General features: G+C 39.0%; 1 pseudogene; it reads right to left on the bottom strand.

Moving 5' to 3' along the window:
* Nucleotides 1–2,395: 2,395 nt before the first annotated feature.
* LOC133227759 (UDP-N-acetylhexosamine pyrophosphorylase-like) lies at nt 2,396–3,261 on the bottom strand (annotated as a pseudogene).
* Nucleotides 3,262–22,024: the final 18,763 nt, after the last annotated feature.

Here is a 22,024-nt window from a genome sequence, read left to right as displayed (position 1 = left end):
CCAGCGTTGGCTGCAAAGAGTGGCCATAAAGGAAGAGAAAAGGACCGTGGACCAAATATCAATGAATGCCAGTATTGTAGGCATGGCTAGGAAAGAGGAACCCACCTTAAATAATAAAGCGGATGAAAAAAAGATGTGAAGTAGGACAGAAACTAAGAGAAGAATTTTTAAAGAAGGAGGAAATAATCAGTCATGTGAAAGCTCAGAGACATGTCTGGAAATGGTGCTCTTATAAATTACATTTCCCCAATTTGATTACAAACTTCTTGTGTCATTGTTGAAGAAAACATGGGTGGAACACTCTCGAACATAAATCATGGTAGTATTTTTTTGTATCTGTTCTCCTAAGGCAAAGAAAACAAAAGCTAACGTGAACAAATGGGATCTAATCAAACCTAAAAGCTTTTGCACAGTGAAGGAAACTATCAACAAAACAAAAAAGACAACCTACCGAATGGGAGAAAGTATTTGTAAATGCCTTGTCTGATAAGAGGTAATATTCACAATATATAAGGAACTCATATAACTCAACATAAAAAAAAAACCCAAATGATCTGATTAAAAAATGGGCTGAGGACCTGAATATACATTTTCCAAAGAAGACATACAGATCACCAACAATCATGCACTTCTGGTAGGAATGTAAATTGGTGCAGCCACTATGGAAAACAGTATAGGAGTCCCTCAAAAAATGAAAAACAGAGATACCATAGGATCCAGTAATTTCACTCTTGAGTATTTATCTGAAGACAATAAAACCACTAATTTGAACCAAACAGTTCATGTTTTTCTGATAGCACACTGTTTACCTTTGTGGGAAAAAATAAACAAAAGCAGTCTCAGTGAAAACTGTAGGAAATCTGGAGTTGAGTCCTTTCTACAGATAAATACGCAGTAATTTCTTGGCATGCCATCTCATCACATGGGAAATACTATGTGCTTTATTTACAAGAATGACTTCTCTCACTTTCTCTCTTACTGCCTTCTAGGTTACTGCCGGAACCTCTTATTTTCTAGGGCAATTAAACATGTACATAATTTATTCCTTGTTGATAAATATAGGAAATGGGCACTGATATGTGATGTAAGGGGAAGATCCTTTATATTGTGTACTGCAAAGAGTGTCTGGTGTCACCTGATTTTCTAGAGCTGGTACCAAGAATTTATAAATGTTTGATTTCTGTGGTCCATAGAGCAGTTTCCACTTGCACCCAGTAGCACTGTGAGTCAGATGACTTTATCAAGTCTTGTCACAGTTCTGGAAATTGGGTATCCCATCAACTACTCAGAAAGGAAAAATATTTCTTATAGTTAAAAACAGGAATAAAAAAAGCTTTCACTTCCTTCAGTTAGTGTGAAATTTATTTACTCAGGCTTGTGAATGCTTGGAAATTGTCTACTTCTTTTTTTTTTTTTCCCATTTAAGCTAGTTATGATTCAGAAAAACATTTAAAAGCCAACTAGAAAGTCTGTGGCTTTGGAAGCCATACTTATACTTTCCCACAAAGGGAAATAGATCCCTATTAGTTAAAAGTCTAGCTTAGAAATGATCACTAGACTATAGTATATTTGTTTGCTTACCTCATTGTCTTTCAGATGCAATAAGATGAACAAAGTACAGTTCTCCCCTTTTTATATTTCTCACTCACCACTGAGTCATATGTATATACAAAATGACCTAATGCAATTTGTCAGCACAAGAGTAGGCAGGCCTTCAACTTTTCTGGCTTTTATCAAAGTGTAGATTCTTTCATTTTTTTCCTGGGAACTAATTCACTTGGATCCCACTATCAACTTCAGTAGAATGGCTTTCATCTGACATTTTATACATTATACTTCTGCCTTTATAAAGAGCCATTATGTACATTTGGACAGCATTTTATTATTTTTTCTTAATTTTATTTTTGGTAAAATAAACTTATAGCACCATGGAAACCTTTCAACATGTACAATCACATATTTTTACTATGTACAACTTCCAAAACAAGTGCTTTCAGCTCCAAGTAAAGAGATGTTAAAACATCCTGACAATACTTAAACTGTAGGAAATTTCTTAGATGGCCAATATTTTCCTTAGCTTAGAAAAAAAGTTATACAATTGAAAAATGTAAATAAGACCTTCAGTCAGTTGAGAATTATAAAAATGTTTTCTGAAGTTCAGTCACCTGGATCTTAGGGAATATGGAGTAGTTGTGAGTATTCAACAAGCAAAATGAAAGCTTGTGGATATTAAAACTTGAGTATTTCAGATGAGGTCCTATAGGTTTATGATCAGTCAACCGAAAATAAAAGGTATTCTTATTATGGGAGAACTTGGTATCTGGCTCATATACCATTCTTCTTGGACTCCGTTCTCATCAGTGATTAAAGGTGCATGGAATTCTCTCTCTGTCATATAACTTTTTGGTCCTTCTCCAGGATAGGAAATAAGAGGAGAGATTTTACATTGGATTGGTGCATCATTGGCACCCTTCAAGTGGGGAATTGCTGGGAGGCGAGAGCCAACTTCATCTATGACGTGGCCTCTTGCATTGAAGACCCAACAATGATGGAGGGACATCAAAACATGCCTTGCAGTAGTAGAGATGTCCATTCTGACTGTCTTTGTCCTTCAGTGGGGAAAACTCATCTTCCCCTAATACTTCATATACCATAAACTTTGTGGATTCCATTGTTCTTTCACTGGTTATTATATACCGCAAAAAGATGAATTTGTTGCCATGATATTATTCAACTAACTATTGAAGCCTCAGGATACACTCTGATTGAATCTGGAAAAGTGTCTTACAGGATGGCAGACCAACATCATACATCCCGTAGGGACATGCAACACTAGGCCTTGTCCCCTGCCCACCAGCTAGAAGAACTGCCACTTTGTTCCAAGAAATCTGGGAAAGTCCTTGTCCTTCAGTTTCCCAGGCCTGCAGCTGATTTGGATCCCTGGTATCCCTGCCCAATACCTCTCAAGGGACAGGTTCCATTCGAGCATCCACTTTCTCTGGAAGAATGATTAAATCAATCAGTCATCTTTTGGTAAAAGAAGTTCAGCTCCTCAAATTTCATGGCCTGGAGCTCTGCATAAAGTTCTACCTGTTGGGCTTTTTTCCATCTCCTTCCAGAAGTGTAGCAGGTGTTTTTGTCCAGCTTTGGACATCCTGAGTTTGAGGTCATTAACATTCATCATGTTCTGGGAGTCAGGTTTTTTGATAACTGGGGTATAGTTTCTACAGCTGTAAACCTCCCTCAGCCTGAGGCGGCTCCTCCTGGCTCTGGCTCCTTTGGCATGGCCACTCATTGGCATCCAGTGCCAACTCCCGCTCCAAGTGTATACCCTCATCTGGGGCCGGGGCAGCAGGGCAGGTTGGAAGCTGGGGGTGAGGGGTGGATTGACAGCCCCAGTCATTCCATCCACCCTTTGCTGCAGTGAGTGGTTGCCCTGGACAGCATTTTAAAGTCATATGTAAAAACAGTAGAAGTTATTGTCAGATGTTATCTACATGTCACTCATAGAGATGGGTCCAGGAAATGATTTCCTTTCTTTTTTCTTTCTTGCAGATGATTTGGTGTCTTAAATACAAGAAAATGAAAACTTCATCACTTAACACATTTGCTTCCCTTTTGCAATGGCTGTCAGAGTTTAGAGCCAAACACATTGCTCAAATATCATCCTCTATCTGATAATGCCCATCTTTTCTGTTTGGTGTCCTAATGACTCTTGAACTGAAAGTAGGATGGCCTTTGTCCACAGTCATACTAGAGTTCCAATTTCAGCTCTTCCTCTTGCTACTTACAGGAAGCTACATGACCACTTGTCAATCCATTTGACTTCTATGTGCCTCACTTTGCTTATGTACAAAATAGATAAACATAATCCTTGTTTCATCAAATTGTGAAAATTAAATGAAAATCTGTTTTTTTATCCTTCAAGATTAGTTTATTTCTTTAAGATGGACCACTTTGAGTTTTTAATCCTTAAATACTCTTCTGAGTTTGAATCTGTTTATGGTGAGTTGCTGACTGGAAAAAGTGCATCTTTGAAGCTAGAGCTTAAAGGCCCTTCATACAGAGGAGGAAGAAAGCCACTGGGAAGTCAGAAAGTTGTTTATGGTTTTCTGAATAATTTAAAAATTAAACTTTCTTTTGGTAAAGAAAATGGCAGCCCACTCCAGTATTCTTGCTTGGGAAATCCCATGGACAGATGAGCCGGGCAGGCTATAATCCATGGGGCTGCAAAAGTCAGACATGATTTAGCAACTAAGCCACTACTACCCTACTTATTTGTAGCAGAATAGGGTTTTAGAACCTGTTCAGCATACAGCTCCAAGAAGCCAGTACCAATTGATTGGCGTTAGAATGAGAACTAAATTCACTTGGCATCTCTGTGTTTATTGCTTAAAAACATGGGCATATCTTTATGAATTTTTTTTCTGAAGTAAGAAAGTAATCCATGTGGGTTCTTCTATACTTTCTCATCTGATTTACCCTATAATTTAGAAGTAGTATAGAAATAATTTTCAAATGGAAAAATCAAGATTGTCTCTGACCATAGAACGGATTTTTAAAAAGCAGATATAATAGACCCAAGGCAAGCAGGACAATTAATCCTAGGTTATAATCTCAGTGTTATTATCAATCTCTTGACTAACAAGTAGGAAGTACAATTCAGTTTACCAAAGGATTATTTTTGTAACAAAAATAGAGATGGTTTAAAGACTCAATACATAGACTTTTAAATTCATACTATTGAAATTGGGTCCTGCTTTGCCACTAACAGTCTGACTCTGGAGAAACTAATTTCTTTGTTTCAGTTTTCTCACCTATAAAGTGAGATCTTGAATTTTCTGTCTCAGTTTCTTCATCTGTAAAATGTGACCAGTAATGATACCTCACCATCATAAGATTCAATGATTTAATGCTTGCAGAGCACTTAGAGAAGTGCCTAGCATACAGTAAATTCCTTTTAAGCATTAGTTGCTCAGTCGTGTCTGACTCTTTGTGACCCCACGGACTGGAGCCTACCAGGTTCCTCTGTCCGTGGAATTCTCCAGGCAAGAATACTGAAGTGGGTAGCCATTCTCTTCTCCAGGGGATATTCCTGACCCAGGGATTGAACCTGGGTCTCCTGCTTTACAGGCAGATTCTTTACTGGCTGAGCCACCAGGCATGTGTTAACTAAATATAAGCCAGTGAACAATGAAGAAAGCATGGGTAGGTATGTAGTCAGGTTGTTATGAACAAGGAGCACAGCAGAGTCTTTGGAGACAGTCAAGTTGAATTTTGACTTTACCGCTTTCTCATTGTGGAGGCTTGGACCAGTCAGTTTTTTCCATCTGAAGAATAAACTTAGTAGGCTCTTGGGCTCCCCACTTAAGTGAAAGCCCAATTCCATGATGATTAGGCATCTGGATCCTTTGATTTAGTAGGTTATAGACTCTAGAGGCATATTTCTGATATTTCTTCCTTTCCTAGCCTTCTTCCTCCTTCTTTCCTCGTGCCCTCATTCACTTCTCTTCCTTTCTTCCACACTGACTGAGTGCCTACCATGTGCCAAACATTATCCCAGGTCATGGTGGCAACCATAATCCACTTCGCCTCTTTCAGGGGGTCACTATCTAGTACTTGTGTTTTATAAAGCAAGAAATTTTGCTGGTGCTAAACAGGAACTGCAGATATTAAGTCAACTAGGCCAGTTATAGTAATACAGCTCTTTATTTCTACACATCACTTTTCTTCTCTCAAGTCTTCCAATCAATGAATTAAGATCTCTGAACACTTATTGTGTGTTAGGTGATATAATGAGCCCTAGGAACATATAGCTCATTAACACAGATTGGTGCTCACATTCTGTGTTACCAGGTGCTCCCAGGGCCATGGGAGAGAGGCACACCCATCCAGAGACCTACCAGGCCTCACTGATGTGTTGGGATAGAGACAAGAGAAGAGAGTTATAGAAGTCTGGAGTAGGAAGTGTCAGTATATTCCTAGGAACATCAGGGACGACTTCAAGGGTGAGAAATTTTTATTTAATTTGGGCTTAAAGGAGGAATGGATGTTTCTTAGAGGAGGGAGAAGGTTTTCAGCAGAGATAAGAATGTGAAGGACTGAGTGTGCATACCTTTTGAAGGAAACAGAGATACTCAGTGACCAGTAGGCCCAAGGAGACTCGTAGGCTGACAGTATAGGATAAGGATCCAACTTCCTTATTTCGAATGTGAATGTCCAGTTTCCCCAGTACCATTTGTTGAAGAGACTCATTTCCCAATTGTGCAGACTTAGCACCCTTATTAAAAATCATTTGATTACATAAAGTGAAAGTGAAAGTGAAGTCGTGTCCGACTCTTTGCTACCCTGTGGACTTTACCCGCCAGGCTCCTCTGTCCATGGGATTCTCCAGGCAAGAATACTGGAGTGGGTTGCCATTTCCATATGCTAGGGTTTATTTCTGGGCTCTCTAGTTTATTCCATCACTTTGTGTATATACAGTGCCAATACAGCACTGTTTTGATGTCCATAGCTGTGTAATAAATTTTGAAATAGGAAGTGTCTGACCTCCAACTTTGTTCCTTTTCAAGAGTGTTTTATCCATTCTGGGTACCTTGAAGTTCTAAATGAATTTAAGATACATTGTTCTATTTCTGCAAAAATAAAATTAAAAAAAACCATCATTTGGATTTTGATACAAATTGTATTGAATCTGTAGATCTCTTTTGGTAGTTTTCACATCTGAACAATATTAAATTTCCAGTTCATGAATATTGAATATCTTTCTATTTGTTAGCATCTTCTTTAATGTCTCTAAGTAATTTTGTAGTTTTCAGTGTACAAATTTTTTATCTCCTTGGTTATGTTTATTCCAAGTATTTTATTCTTTTAGATGTTATTACCTGGAATTGTTTTCCTTATTTCCTTTTAGAATTGTTCTCTGTTAGTGTATGGAAATGCAAATGATTTTTGTGTATTGATTCTGTGTCCTGCAATTTTGTTTTCTTCTATCAGAACTATTTCTTAAAATTTATTTATTCTACAAGTTAGGATATGTGTGCATAATCTTTAAAGATTTCTGTAAAATAAGATCATGTTGTCTGAGGACAGATAATTTTACTACTTTCTTTCCAAATTGAATGCCTTTTATATTTTTCTTCCTTAATTGCTCTGGCTTGAACTTCCAGTATTTTGTTGAATAAAAGTAGTGAAAATGGACAACCTTGTTTTGTTCTTGATCTTAGATAGAACAGTTTGATTCTTTCACTGTCGAGTTCGATATTAGCTAGGACCTTTCGTATATGAATTTTATGATGTTGAGGCCGTTTTCTTCTGCTCCTAGTTTGAGTGTTTTTATCATGAAAGGACTGAATTTTGTCAAATGCCTTTTCTGTATCAGTTGTAATGATCATGTGCTTTTCCCCCTTCATCCTGTATTACATTGATTGCTTTTTATACTGGAATAATCCTTACCTTCCAGGAAGAAATACCACTTGATCTTGACATGTAATTATTTTAGTAACTGGTGAATTCTGTTTGCTAGTGTTCTATTGAGGACTTTTACATTGCTGCTCATCAGGAATATGAGTCTGTAGTCTTGTAGTGAATTTGCCTCGCTTTGATAGCAAAGCACTGCTTCCCTCTTTAAATGAGTTGGAAATGTTTCCTTTTCTTTAGTTTTCTGGAAGAGTTTGAGGGGGATGGTGTTCATCATTTAAATGTTTGATAGAATTCACCAGTGAGGTAATTTGGTCCTTAGCTTTTCTTTTGGAGAGGGTTTTGACTATTGATTCAATCTCTTTACTAGTTACCAGTTTGCTTATATTTTTCTATTTCCTCATTAGGCTGTGTGTTTCTAGATTTTTGTCCATTTCACCTAGGTTATTCAATTTATTTATGTACAATTGTTCATAGTACACTCTCATAATCCTTTATATTTTCTATAAAATTGGTAGAAATGTCTGATCCTTCATTTCTAATTTTAGTTATTTGAGTCTTTCTTTTTTTTAGTCAACCAAGATAACAATTTATCAGTTTTGTTAATTTTTTAAAATGAACCAACTCTTGGTTTCATTTTTCTCTATTGCTTTTTTATTCTTTATTTTGCTTCTCTCTGCCCTAGTCCTTATTATTTCCTTCCTTCTGCTAACCTTGGGTTTAGTTTGTTTTCCTTGTAGTTCCTTAAGGTATAATTTTAGATGGTTGATTTGGAAATTTTCCTTTTTTAATTTGCTTACAGCTATAAATATTTCCTTTAAGATTGCCCTTTTCCTGATCACATATGTTTTGGCATGTTGTGTTTTCATTTTGTTGAGAATTAAGCATTTGAAACAATAGTCACAACTCCCTGTCTTTGGGGACTAACTCAATGCCAAGACCTTTGCCAATCAGCCTGGCATGAAGACTTGAAGTATTCTCAGACTGTGCATTCATCTTTCCTGAGTCTGTGCATGGACTTTTTCTCTTGTATGTATGGGTGTTTTTTAAAAATACTATTTTTTAGTGCAGTTTTAGATTTACAACAAAATTGAATGGGAGGCACAGAGATTTGCCATATGTCACCTGTTTCCACCCATGCATATCTTTCCCCATTATCAAAATCACTCGTTAGAATTACAGATTTTATTTATTTAAAAAAAGTTTATTTTTAATTGATTTACAATATTGGTTTGATTTCTGTCATATATCAACTTGAATTAGCCTTCAGTTCAGTTCAGTCAGTCAGTCGTGTCCGACTCTTTGCGACCCTATGAATTGCAGCACGCCAGGCCTCCCTGTCCATCACCAACTCCCGGAGTTCACCCAAACTCATGTCTATCGAGTCAGTGATGCCATCCAGCCATCTCATCCTCTGTCGTCCCCTTCTCCACCTGCCCCCAATCCCTCCCAGCATCAGGGTCTTTTCCTTTTTTTTTTTCTTAGACAACTTTAATGTTTATTATTAATATCTTTCCCACATCTTACCACCTCCTTGGGTGAAGGAGAATCCCATTTGGCGGCTATAGAGATCAAAGCTATAAAGTCAGCATTTCTATTTTTCTTGGGTCTTTTCCAAGGAGTCAACTCTTCGCATGAGATGGCCCAAGTATTGGAATTTCAGCTTTAGCATCAGTCCTTCCAAAGAACACCCAGGACCGATCTCCTTCAGAATGGACTGGTTGGATCTCCTTGCAGTCCAAGGGACTCTCAAGAGTCTTCTCCAACACCACAGTTCAAAAGCATCAATTCTTCAGCACTCAGCTTTCTTCACAGTCCAACTCTCACATCCATACATGACCACTGGAAAAACCATAGCCTTGACTAGACGGACCTTTGTTGGCAAAGTAATGTCTCTGCTTTTGAATATGCTATCTAGGTTGGTCATAACTTTCCTTCCAAGGAGTGTCTTTTAATTTCATGGCTACAATCACCATCTGCAGTGATTTTGGAGCCCCCCAAAATAGTCTGACACTGTTTCCACTGTTTCCCCATCTATTTCCAATGAAGTGATGGGATCAGATGCCATGATCTTAGTTTTCTGAATGTTGTGCTTTAGGCCAACTTTTTCATTCTCCTCTGTGTATGTATATCCCCCTCCCTCTCGAATCCCCCTCCCACCTCTTGCTCATTCCCACCCCTCTATGTTATTACAGAGCCCCATTTTGAGTTCCCTGAGTCATACAACAAATTCCCATTGGCTGTCTATTTATATGTTAGTGTATATGTATCCATGCTACTCATCTCCATTTTTCTCACCCTCTCCCTATACTCTTCCACCCTTGTCCATGTCCATTCTCTATGTCTGCATCTCCATTGCTGCTCTGCAAACAGATTTGCAGAATGACAAATTTTAAAATGAAAGGTGAAAAAAAAAATAAAATGAAGGATGACCCTACATTGACAGAATGTAATTACTCAGAGTCTACCTTAGGTTTTATTCTTGGTGTTGGACAGTCTCTGGATCTGGATAAATGTATAATGACATATATCCATGATGATAATATATTTTATTTTTGCTGTCCTGAGAATCCTCTGTGCTCTGCCTATTTTTACCTCCATTCCACAGCCTCCTTGACAACCACTGATGTTTTTAGGGTCTCTGTAGTTTTACCTTTTTCAGCATGTTATTTACTTGAAATCATATAGTACATAGCTTTTTACAGCTAGGCTTCTTTCATTTAGTAATATGCATTTGAACTTTCTTCATGTGTTTACATGGTTTGATAGTTTCTTTCTAGTGCTGGAAGTAATTCCATTGTCTGGATGTACAACAGTTTATTTACCTATTCTCCTCTTGAAGGACATCTTGGTTTCTTCCAAGTACTGGAACATCCACATGCAGGTTTTGGGGTGGATATGTTTTCAATTCCTTTGGATAAATATCAAGGGGTGCAATTTCTGGGTAATATGGTAAGAGTATGTTTAATTTTTATGAGAAACTGTCAAACTGCCTTTACATGACTTTTTAAAATGTTTGAATTTCCCTGAGACGCCTTTGCTTTTTCTTGGAGTCTTAGACCTTCTGTGATATTACTTTGCTCATAATCTCTTTCTTCTGCCATCTGTGAGTTTGCAGTCCTCTCCATCTCTTGTGTACTAAGGTGCCTGCTACAGCTTTCAGTGGCCTTCAACTTGATATCCAAGTATGCTTCTGTTTCTCTCTGAGATTTATGTTAGGTAAGATAGAAACTTATCTTTCAGGAACTCTCAGAACATTGCAAACATGTTCTACTTTTTAAATTCTGTCCCAAAAGAGGAGAGAGGGATTGAAGTGATGGCCTTCTGAATGCATGCATTGGTGAATGGGAGAGGATGGGACAAAGAGTTAGCAAAATACCACAAAATTTTGTATGTTAAGTGTATAACTTTTGAGTCTTTCCTTGATTGCTGTAGATATTTGACTCATTTCTATAGATCCAATAAAACTATTTCTTATCAGTCTATATTTGTCTACTTGGTTCTGCAGGGGAATGAGAGCTTGGAGCTTTCTAGTCTGCCTTCTTGCTTGACATCACTTTCTTTAGAGACATCTTGTAATCTGAAAAGAGACTTTAGGACTGAATCCCAATGAACCCTAGTTTTAAAGAGAAATCAAAAAAGAATCCATGAAGATGAGACAAAAGGCAAACAGCAAACCAGAAGTGAATGGTAGCCTAGAAACCAAGAGGGTTTTGAATTTGGGTTAATAATGGTAAAGTCTATGAAGATGTCAAATAAGATAATAACTAAGACAAGATAATTGAACTTTGAATGATAGAATGATGGTGTAGAAGCAGTATTACATGTGGCAACAGAGAGTTCACCTGAACAGAGAAACTGTATGGAATGACAACTCTGGGTTTCAAAACAGTGAAAATTGAATGATAGTTCACCAAAGAACTTAGCAAAGGGCTGAAACATTCAGGCTTTATGAAATCATATTTGAAGAGTTGAACAGAAGGAAAATATTCCTGCAAATGTTATCTTCAAGCTGGTTTTTCTCATTTCTTAAAATGTGTATCTTCTAGCCATGTTTCTGTCACCTTTTGTTTACTGTTGCAGTTTCAAGTGATGCTTTAATGGCTAAGAAATTGAAGGCCAGAATTTCCCCTTTTTTCATCATATGAATTCCATTTAGCTTTGTTTTTTAAACTTCCTTTTGTATTCAATCTTCCATCTTAAGGGTATTAGAGATTTCTGCCTTGAAAATATATTTTCATGTTTTTATCTAAATCCAAATTTGTAAACTCATGTTTATATACTTTATCAGTCAGATTTAAAAGAATCAAGCACAGAAATGGTTCTAAGGAGATCAAGATGTTGGATCTGACTATAGAAGGAGCCAGTTAATGTTGTTCTGATCCAAAACTAGAGAATGTACTTACCTTACAACCCAGGCCTATCACCCCCTCAATATGTTTTGGCCATTAAAGAATAAAGGACAGAATGTGTAAAAGCTTGTGGGCATGCTCATTCCTAGTTGGAAAGATAATTCAGATATATGAAATATTTAACTCAAAGAAGATCAATATATTGTTTCACTTACTTATTCACTCACTCTTCCTATGCACATTTACTGAACATCTACACCATGCAAAACACTGTAGATATAAACACTGTCCAAGCCCCTCAGAGGCTTGCAGTTTAATATAGAGACATAAATAGTATTATGGGAAAAAGTACAACACCCCAGGTAGGTAAAAGGAAGGAGTAGGCAACACTACAATTATAAACTGACAACAAACTCAAGAGTTGCTTGGAAGTCATGCCAGATGCTCATTCCATTAGAGAAGACTTGATCATGGTCATCCATCTTGGTAAGAATCTACTCTGTGTTTACTTCTTTAACAAGGATGTGGTTTTGTGGCAGCATTCACATTACAACATGGTTTGATATACATCAGGAAACAGATGTACAGTGTAATCAGTCAATGTCTACAGGGTGTCTAGTAAGATCCTTTTAATTATAAATCATAGGAAGAGTGTACAGTTTAGACAAGACCAATGTGAGTCATGCTGTTTATACGACAAACTTTAGGTAACCTGATAAGCACAGGCACTGTTCTGCTTCCTTTTCTTGGCACTCAGTATCTCAAAGGCTAGAGAGGCCAGCCATGGGCATTACTGCCAGCCATAAGACCACCAGATCTTAGCTTGAAAAACAAAAATGTTGTTATTGGTGTCACCGGGCTAAGGGGAAAAATGATTAAGCAAAATGGGAAGTGGACATTTCAGCATAGATTTAGCCCTAGTCATAGCTGATTCTGATTCGTGGAGGTAGAATGGGATGAACATGGTACTTACTGTTGAGGTCCTTTAATGGACTGGAACCTGGTGGTCCGGAGTCAATGATAAGAAAGTAAAGGAGAGAAAGAGGCTGATATTCCTTGGTTTACACAGAAAGCCAATAAAGCCCCTGGCACGGGGCTTGCTCTGATCCCGGAGGCCTCAGGTGCCCTCTCGATGGGGTGAAGGTGCAGAGCGTCTTCTCGAGAGGGTCTTAGAAGCCTGGGCAGGAAAGTGAACTCAGAGGGCCTCTGCATTCCAGGGGATCAGCCTGAAAAAGAGAGGGGGAGAGAGAGAGAGAGAGAGAAAGAAAGAAAGAGAAAGAAAGACACAGGAACCAGAGCTCTGATGGAGCAAAGGTGTTTTAATCAACATGGTGTGGGCATATATACTGTAGTTATTCTCAGCAAAGATAAAGACTAAAATTCCAGACTTACAAAACATAGGCGATCCCTATTAAAGAGAGAGAGAGTTGTAAATAATCACTTTTACCATATGGTTCATAAAAAGGAAGAGGGTACTTATCACTGTATAGAAAAACTAACATAGGAAATGCCTGGATTCCTCAGTCCTGGGAGAGGCTTGCCTCTCCTCTTAATTCCTGAATATTCAGGAATTAATAAGGAACAGAGAATTCCTGACAGATCCAAAACAGCACACAGGAAGCCTCCTGTTAAATGCTTCCGGACACTTACAAAATCAAGCCTTAGGATCAGAGTCTAGTCTGGTTGCTACTCTGTGATGGTCTAATGTTAGTAGAGCTATTCATCTACCCATCCACTAATCCATCCAATGTTTTTTAAGCATTGTCTGTGACCCTGACCTTGGGTAGCTTTTGGATGTAAAGAGATTAAAAAAAATCACCTATAGAGTCCTACATTCCAATGGAGAAGATGTATAAGTAAGCAGATGGTTATACTGTGGGGTGGTAAGAGCTAAAATGTGGATAAATATGATGAGGTTTGGGAACAAATGGAAGAGGCACTTAACTAAGGTGAAAAGGTCAAGGGATGATTTCTCTAGGAAGTTGTGGTTGGTTAAATTTTAGAGGATGCTAAGAACTGGCTAACTCAAAATTAAGAAAGGGAAGAACTGAAGGGTGACTTTTTGTCTAATACTGACCTCTCTGATATTGGTACTGCTGGTAACCAGATTCCTGTCATAAGCTAAGACCTGTAATAGCCTATTTTGGGTTAAAAGCTTCCCCTGAGCAGGAAACCAGAACATACTGAGATGCTTTCTCAAGTACAAAGAAGAAGAACTGTAACTTGTAATAATTAGACCTTGACAGCAGCAGAACAGCCCTCTTCATATAATCCTTAGGCAGTTTCCCTCTCAGCTGTAGAAACTTGCAGTGTATCAAAAGGAAGTCTAGTTAGAGCTTACACATCTGTTCTAAACAAGCCCTCTTCTCACATTCGAATAACCATTATGTCCAGTTTGGAGCACAGGTAATAATATTATATATTATTAGTATAAATAGCAGTCATTTATAATGGCAGCAATAGGAAACTAATACATATTCCAACCATTAACAAGTAACTCAAAGGGATTATAGCCCAACAAAGTAATGCCAGACTTCCACTAATGACCTTGTCAGTTTTCCCTCCTCACCACTTCACATGTGTCCTCTCTGTCTTCATGCTGAACTGGTGGGCCAAGGCCCAGGGAATGTGAAATGGAGAGAAAGTAGGCAACATGTGTACCACCACTCTTCCAGTTGACACCACTTACATGTATAGGTATGTGGGGTAGGGAGTGGTGGGTAAGTGGGTGAGACTGCAATAAAGGGCAAATTTAAGCAATATTTATTGGAAATATAAATCTTTCTTTGTGTGTAAATTGTTGTGTTTGGACTGTCAATCTTATTTGTTTCACAGATACAGAAAAAAAGAGTAAGAATAAAATCTACATGTTAACAGTGGTTATGTTTAGGTTATGTGTGATTTTAACTATTGTATTTTTCTGGATTTTCAAATATTTCTACTGTTATATACTGTTATTTTAAAGAAAGTATATTTATTAAGGGATTTCAATTATTGTTCCTTCTAAGGGTTTGTACACTTTGTTAAGTCTACATTTTTTGCCATTTAAAAAATTTCCAAAGTATCTACTGAAAAACTTTCATATTTTAAAATCTGTGGAAAATTAGCATTCATATTTTTTTTATAACAGTAAACCTTGTACATATCAATTACCATGGTGATGTTATTGTGATATTTATTTGTGACCCTTAAAAATTTTTTTTAATTAAGTTTTTGGGCCGAGCTGTTCTTCATCCCTGCATGGGTTTTTCTAAGTTGCAGCGAGTATGGTCTACTTTTTAGTTCCAGTTCGTGGGCTTCTCATTATGGTGGCATCTCTTGTGGATCACAGGCTGTAGGGCATTCAGGCTTCAGTATTTGTGGCATTTGGGCTCAGAAGTTGAAGTTCCAAGCCCTAGAGCAAGGTTCCACATCTGTGGTGAATGCGCTTACTTTGCTGTGCAGAATGTGGGATCTTCCCAGATCAGGCATGGAACTGGTGTCTTCTGGATTGGCAGACAGATTTTTAAAATACTGAACCACCAGGGAAGGCCTGATTTGACTCTTGATTTTAATTTGCCCCATTGCTAAAAAAAAATGTAACTGTCAATGAAATTTGTGTTTTTCTAGGTATGACAAGATGTAAGAATCAGGGCTCATAAAGTCTTCTCCAGAAATTATCTATCTCTTGGCCTGCTCTTTCAGAATTCCAGATAACAGAATGCCTCAATCCGGATGTCCACCCAGACTCCTTTCAGGGGTTGTTGAAGTTGAGCAGCTGCAGTGGCCATAATTTAATCTTTGTAGAGGTACACGGCAAGTACCTATTTTCAGGCAGCACAGACCCTTCAGTGTTAGATATTTGACTATGGTTTGGAGGCTTTTCATGACCATTTAGTTGTTTGGTGCTATAAATGCTCATTCTTAGGTTTGGGGAAGATTTTCATTGATTGGCTAATTAAATGGGCTGTTCCTGAACCTTTCCATAAAGGAATATCCAAAATTCTCTGGACCCTCTGTCTTTATTAAACTCTTGTGGTCCAGGAAGTGTTCCATCTTGTTGCTTCTTCCCATATCTACAGTTATACCAGTATCATCATTGACCTCATATGGAATTACATATCATGTAAAGAGCAGTAAGAGAATTATTGAAATTAGGGGTCAAAGCAGGAATAAGAAGCAAGTTCTTTTGCATAACCATTTTGTTTGTGGACAGTAGAGGGTCAGTGAGTGGGTGTTCTTGTCCAATGGAATGAGGCCATCTGCACTCAGTTCTTAATAGAAGTTGTTGAGGAGTGACAACTTTAATGTTATTAGACTAGGGAAATCCTCCTTGTTAGAAAAATAAGCATGCATCCTAATGTAGACTTGACACTGTCAGGCGACTTGTACCCCGGAACTCAGGTATCTATGCTTATAGAAGTAGGTTTTAACCATTAATGGGGTATTGGTCATTACACAAGTGTTTTCTCTCTTTATTAGGATATGGTTTAGCAATTTCATTGTCTAAACATAGGAGTTATGCGAGGGGATCTTTAGAAATAAGGTTGTTGTCACCAGGTGCTAAGTAAGAGCCATTGTTTGAGAATGGCTGTTATCATGTCAAATCTGACAGAACTCAGAAAACTAAATTTCTTTTCTGGCAACAAGGACATGTCAGATCACACCCCTGTTGTCTCCTAAGTTATTTCCTTGGATGTCTGAACCACAGCTACTCTTTTGTGACTCTTTGCTAAGAAAATTTTATTAATATTTTTGGCTGAGCTGCTCCTCATTCCTGCGCTGGTTTTTCTCTAGTTGCAGTGAGTGGGGGCTACTTTCCAGTTCCAGTGTGTGAGATTCTCACTGTGGTGACTTCTTTTGGTGTATAGCACAGGCTGTGGGACATTCAGGCCTCATATTTGTGGCATTTGGGCTCAGAAATTGAAGCTCCAAGCCCTAGAGCACAGGTTCCACACAACAGTTGTGGCGAATGGTTTACTTTACTCCAGGGAATGTGGGATCTTCAGAGACAGGCAAAGAACTCATATCTCCTGCATTGACAGGCAGATTCTTTTACAACTGAGCCACCAGGAAAGGCCTCTTTTGATTAAAAAAAAAAAATTTCCCCTTCATAACCAAAAGAAGTGTCACTGTCAAGGAAATTAGTATTTCTCTGGGTATGAGAAGGTGCAAGAATCAGGGCTCCTAAAGTCTTTTTCAGAAATTGTCTATCTCTTGGCCTATTCAGTCAGAATTCAAGATCATAGAATGCCTCATTTGTGATGTCCAGCCACTACTCCTTTCAGGGGTTGTTGAAGGTAAAAGCTGCAGTGGCCATGACTTAATCTTTGTAGAGATACATGGCAAGTGCCAATTTTCAGTCAGCACAGCCACTTCAGGATCATATATGGACTATGGTTTGGAGGATTTTCATAATAATTTTTTACCTTGGTGCTGGGAATGCTCACTCCAGGACTTGGGGAAGATTTTCAGTGACAGATAACTCAATGGGCTGTTCCTGGAGATTTCCATAAAACAGTATTGAAAATTCTCTGGACTCCCTGTCTTTATTAAACTCTTGTATTCCAGGGAAGTATTCCATCTTGTTGCATCTTCCCATATATAGAGTTACAGTGGTCTCATTGTTGATCACATGCAGAACTACATAATTTGTACTGATGAGTAAGAGAACTATTGTAACTAGGGGTCAAAGCAGGAATAAGAGGCAAGTGATGTTGCAATACAATTTTGACTGTAGACAATAAAGGGTCAGCACATGGGTGTTCCTATCATATGGAATGAGGCCATCTGGACTCAGTTATTAATAGAAGTTGTTGAGTGACATCTTGAATATTAATATACCAGGGAGATCATACTTGTTAGTAAAATAAGCATGTATCCTAATGTAGAGAGGACAGTGTCAGGCATTTGTACAAGCTGGAATCAAGATTGCCAGGAGAAATATCAATAACCTCAGATATGCAGATGACACCACCCTTCTGGCAGAAAGTGAAGAACTAAAAAGCCTCTTGATGAAGGTGAAAGAGGAGAGTGAAAAAGTTGGCTTAAAACTCAACATTCAGAAAACGAAGATCATGGCATCCGGTCCCATCACTTCATGGGAAATAGATGGGGAAACAGTGGAAACAGTGTCAGACTGTATTTTTGGGGGCTCCAAAATCACTGCAGATGGTGACTGCAGCCATGAAATTAAAAGACGCTTACTCCTTGGAAGGAAAGTTATGACCAACCTAGATAGCATATTCAAAAGCAGAGACATTACTTTGCCAACAAAGGTCCGTCTAGTCAAGGCTATGGTTTTTCCAGTAGTCATGTATGGATGTGAGAGTAGGATGGTGAAGAAAGCTGAGCGCCAAAGAATTGATGCCTTTGAACTGTGGTGTTGGAGAAGACTCTTGAGAGTTCCTTGGACTGCAAGGAGATCCAACCAGTCCATTCTGAAGGAGATCAGCCCTGGGATTTCTTTGGAAGGAATGATGCTAAAGCTGAAACTCCAGTACTTTGGCCACCTCATGCAAAGAGCTGACTCATTGGAAAAGACTCTGATGCTGGGAGGGATTGGGGGCAGGAGGAGAAGGGGATGACAGAGGATGAGATGGCTGGATGGCATCACTGACTCGATGGACATGAGTCTGGGTGAACTCTGGGAGTTGGTGATGGACAGGGAAGCCTGGAGTGCTGCGATTCATGGGATCACAAAGAGTTGGACATGACTGAGTGACTGAACTGAACTGAACTCAGAAGTCTAGTGTTATTCAAGTAGGTTTAACCATTAATGGGGCTATTGCACAAGGGATTTTTCTGTTCCTTAATATACGGTTATAGAAATTTCACAGTCTAAACATACAAAAGTTCCAAGAGGAGACCTTTAAAAATAAGGTTGTTGTCACCAGGTGCTAGCAACCATTGTGTTGAGAATGGCTGTTATCATCTCAAATCTTCCAGAGCTCAGAAAGCTGAAATTCTTCACAATACAAGAGTTTGTCAGAATCTCATCCCTATTGTCACATAGTTATTTCCTTGGCTGTCTGACCCACAGTGACTCTATTATGACTCTTTTCTAAGAAAATATTATGAATTTTTTTGGGTGGGCTGACCTGTTCTTCATTCCTGCACTGGTTTTTCTCTAGTTATAGTCAGTGGGGGCTATTTTCTAGTTCCAGCGCGTGGGTTTCATTGTGGTGGCTTCTCTTGTTGTGGAACACAGGCTGAAGCATGTTGAGGCCTTAGTATTTGTGGTATTTGGGGTCAGACGTTACATGTTCTGAGTCTTAGAACATTTGTGGCGAACGGGCTTATTTTGCTCCAGGGAATGTGAGCTCTTCCCAGATCAGGTAATGACTCCTATCTCCTAAACTGACAGACAGATTCTTTTACAACTGAATCACCAAGGAATTTCTCTTTTGTCTTTTGATTGTAATTTTCCCCTTTATAGCCAAATGAATGTCACTGTCAAAGCATTTCCCTAGCTATGAGAGGATGCAAGAATCAGGACTCAAAGTCTTCTCCAGAAATTATCTATCTCTTAGCCTGCTGCTGCTGCTGCTGCTAAGTCGCTTCGGTTGTGTCCGACTCTGTGTGACCCCATAGACGGCAGCCCACCAGGCTCTGCCATCCCTGGGGTTCTCCAGGCAAGAACACTGGAGTGGGTTGCCATTTCCTTCTCCAATGCAGGAAAGTGAAAAGTGAGAGCGAAGTCACTCAGTCGCGACCGACTCTTCGCGATCCCATGGACTGCAGCCCACCAGGCTCCTCTGTCCTTGGGATTTTCCAGGCAAGAATACTGGAGTGGGGTGCCATTGCCTTCTGAATTCCACATCTCAGAGTGGCTCACTCCTGATGTCCATCCAGAACTCCTTTCAGGGACTGTTGAAGGTGAGCAGTTCCAGTGGCCATGATTTAATCTTTGTAGAGGTACATGGCAAGTGCCAATTTTCAGGTGGCACAGCCCCTTCAGGGTTTGACTATGGTTTGGAGGATTTGCATGACCATTTTAGTCATTTGGTGCTGGGAATGCTCACTCCAGGGTTTGGGGGATATTTTCATTGACAGGTTACTCCGTGGTCTGTTCCAGGACCTTTCCATAAACAGTATCCAAAATCCTCCATACTGCCTGTCTATATTGAACTCTTGTGGTTCAGGGAAGTATTCTTTCTTGTTGCTTGTTACCCTATATAGAGTTACACCATTATCATTTATCCCATACAGAATGACGTATCTTGCAACCATCAATTAAGGGAATTATTGTAACTAGGGTTCAAAGCAGGAATGAGAAGCAAGTTATGTTGCGTAACAATTTTGATTGTGGTAAGTGTGTGGGTTTTCTGTCCGATGGAGGCCATCTGGATTCAATTATTATTAGAAGTAGTTGAGGATTGACAAGTTGAATATTATGAGACTAGGGAGATAAAACTTGTTAGTAAAAAAAAGCATGTATGTTAATATAGACTTGAAAGTGTCCAGCGACTTGTACCCTGGTACTCAGAAGTCTAACTTTATCCAAGTAGATTTTAACACTTTTGTGTTATTGGTAGACAAGAGTTTTCCCTTTTTATTAACATATTGTTATAGAAATTTCATTGTCCCAACATATAATAGATGCAAGCAGAGACCTTTAAAAATAAAGTTGATGTACCAGTTGCCTGCAGCCATTGTCTTGAGAGTGCCTGTTAGCATATCAAATCTGACAGAGCTCAGAAATCTGAAATTCTTAACAACACAAGGACTTGTAGAGCTCACACCCCTATTGTCACCTAGATAATTCCTTGGATGTCTGAACCTGAGCTACTCTACTATGACTCTTAGAAAATTTTGTTAATTTTTTTGTGCTATGCTGTTCTCTATTCCTGCATGGGTTTTTCCACTAGTTGCAGCAGGTGGGGGCTAATTTCTAGTTCCAGTGTGTGGACTTCTCATTGTGGTGGCTTCTCTTGTTGTGGAGCACAGGCTGTAGGGCATTCAGGCTTCAGTATTTGTGGCATTTGGGCTCAGAAGTTGAAGCTTTGAGCCCTAGAGCATAGGCTCCACAGTTGTGGTGAACACACTTAGTTTGCTCCATGGAATGTGGAATCATCCCTGACCAAGCATGGAGCTGGTGTCTCTTGGATTGGCAGACAGATAATTTAAATACTGAGCCACCAGTGAAGGCATATTTTGGCTCTTAATATGAATTTACCCTTCATTGCCAAAAAAAGTGTTACTGTCAATGAAAACATTCATAGTGTTTCTCCAGGAATGAGAAGATGGGAGAATCAGGGCTCATAAAGACTTCTCTAGAAATTGTCTTTGCCTTGGCCTGCTCTGTCAGGATTCCAGATCAGAGTGCCTCAATCTAATGCCCAATCAGAACTCCTTTCAGGGGGTGTTGAAGGTGAGTCAGAATTTAATCTTCGTAGAGGCACATGACAAGTGCCAATTTTCAGCCGTCACAGCCCCACAGGGTTATATGTTTGACTATGATTTGGAGGCTTTTCATGACCAGTTTTTCGGTGCTGGGAATGCTCATCCTTGGGTTAGGGGAAGATTTTCATTGACAGATTTCTCAATGGGCTGTTCCTGCACCTTTCCATAAAAGAGTATCCAAAATACTCTGCATGACCTATCTTTATTAAACTCTTCTGGTCCAGGGAAATATGTCATCTTGTTGCTCTTTCTCATATCTAGAGTTACATTGTTATTGTCATCCATCACATACAGAACTACATAACTTGGAATGACCAGTAAGAGAATTATTGTGACCTGGAGTCAAAGAAAGAATAAGAAGCAAGTTACATTGCATAACAGTTTTGATTGTGGTCAGTAGAGGGTCAGTGCTCGTTGTTTCTGTCCAATGGAATTTGGCCATCTGGAGTCCATTGTGAATAGAGTTTGTTGAGTACTGAAAACCTGAATATTAATAGACCAGGGAAATCTTCCTTCTTAGAAAACCAAGTGTGCATCCTAATGTAGACTTGATACTGTCAGATGACTCGTACCTTGGTACTCAGATGTCTAGGCTTACCAAAGTAGATTTTCACCATGAAAGGGGTACTGGTCATTATGCAAGTATTTTCTGCCTTTATTAATATTTGCTTATAGCTATTTTGTGTTTCCCTGGTGGCTCAGCAGGAAAGAAGCCACCTACAATGCAGGAGATATAGGAGACGCAGTTTCGATCCCTAGGTGGGCAAGATTCCTGGGAGGAGCGAATGGCATACCACTCCAGCATTCTTGCCTGGAGAATTCCAGGCACAGAGGAGTCTGTTGGGCTACAGTCCATGGGGTCACAAAGA

Source organism: Bos javanicus, chromosome 16 (genome assembly GCF_032452875.1).
Source record: "Bos javanicus breed banteng chromosome 16, ARS-OSU_banteng_1.0, whole genome shotgun sequence".
Classification (NCBI taxonomy): domain Eukaryota; kingdom Metazoa; phylum Chordata; class Mammalia; order Artiodactyla; family Bovidae; genus Bos; species Bos javanicus.
Note: the sequence above shows the minus strand (reverse complement) of the source record. Positions and strands in the feature narration are given on the sequence as shown.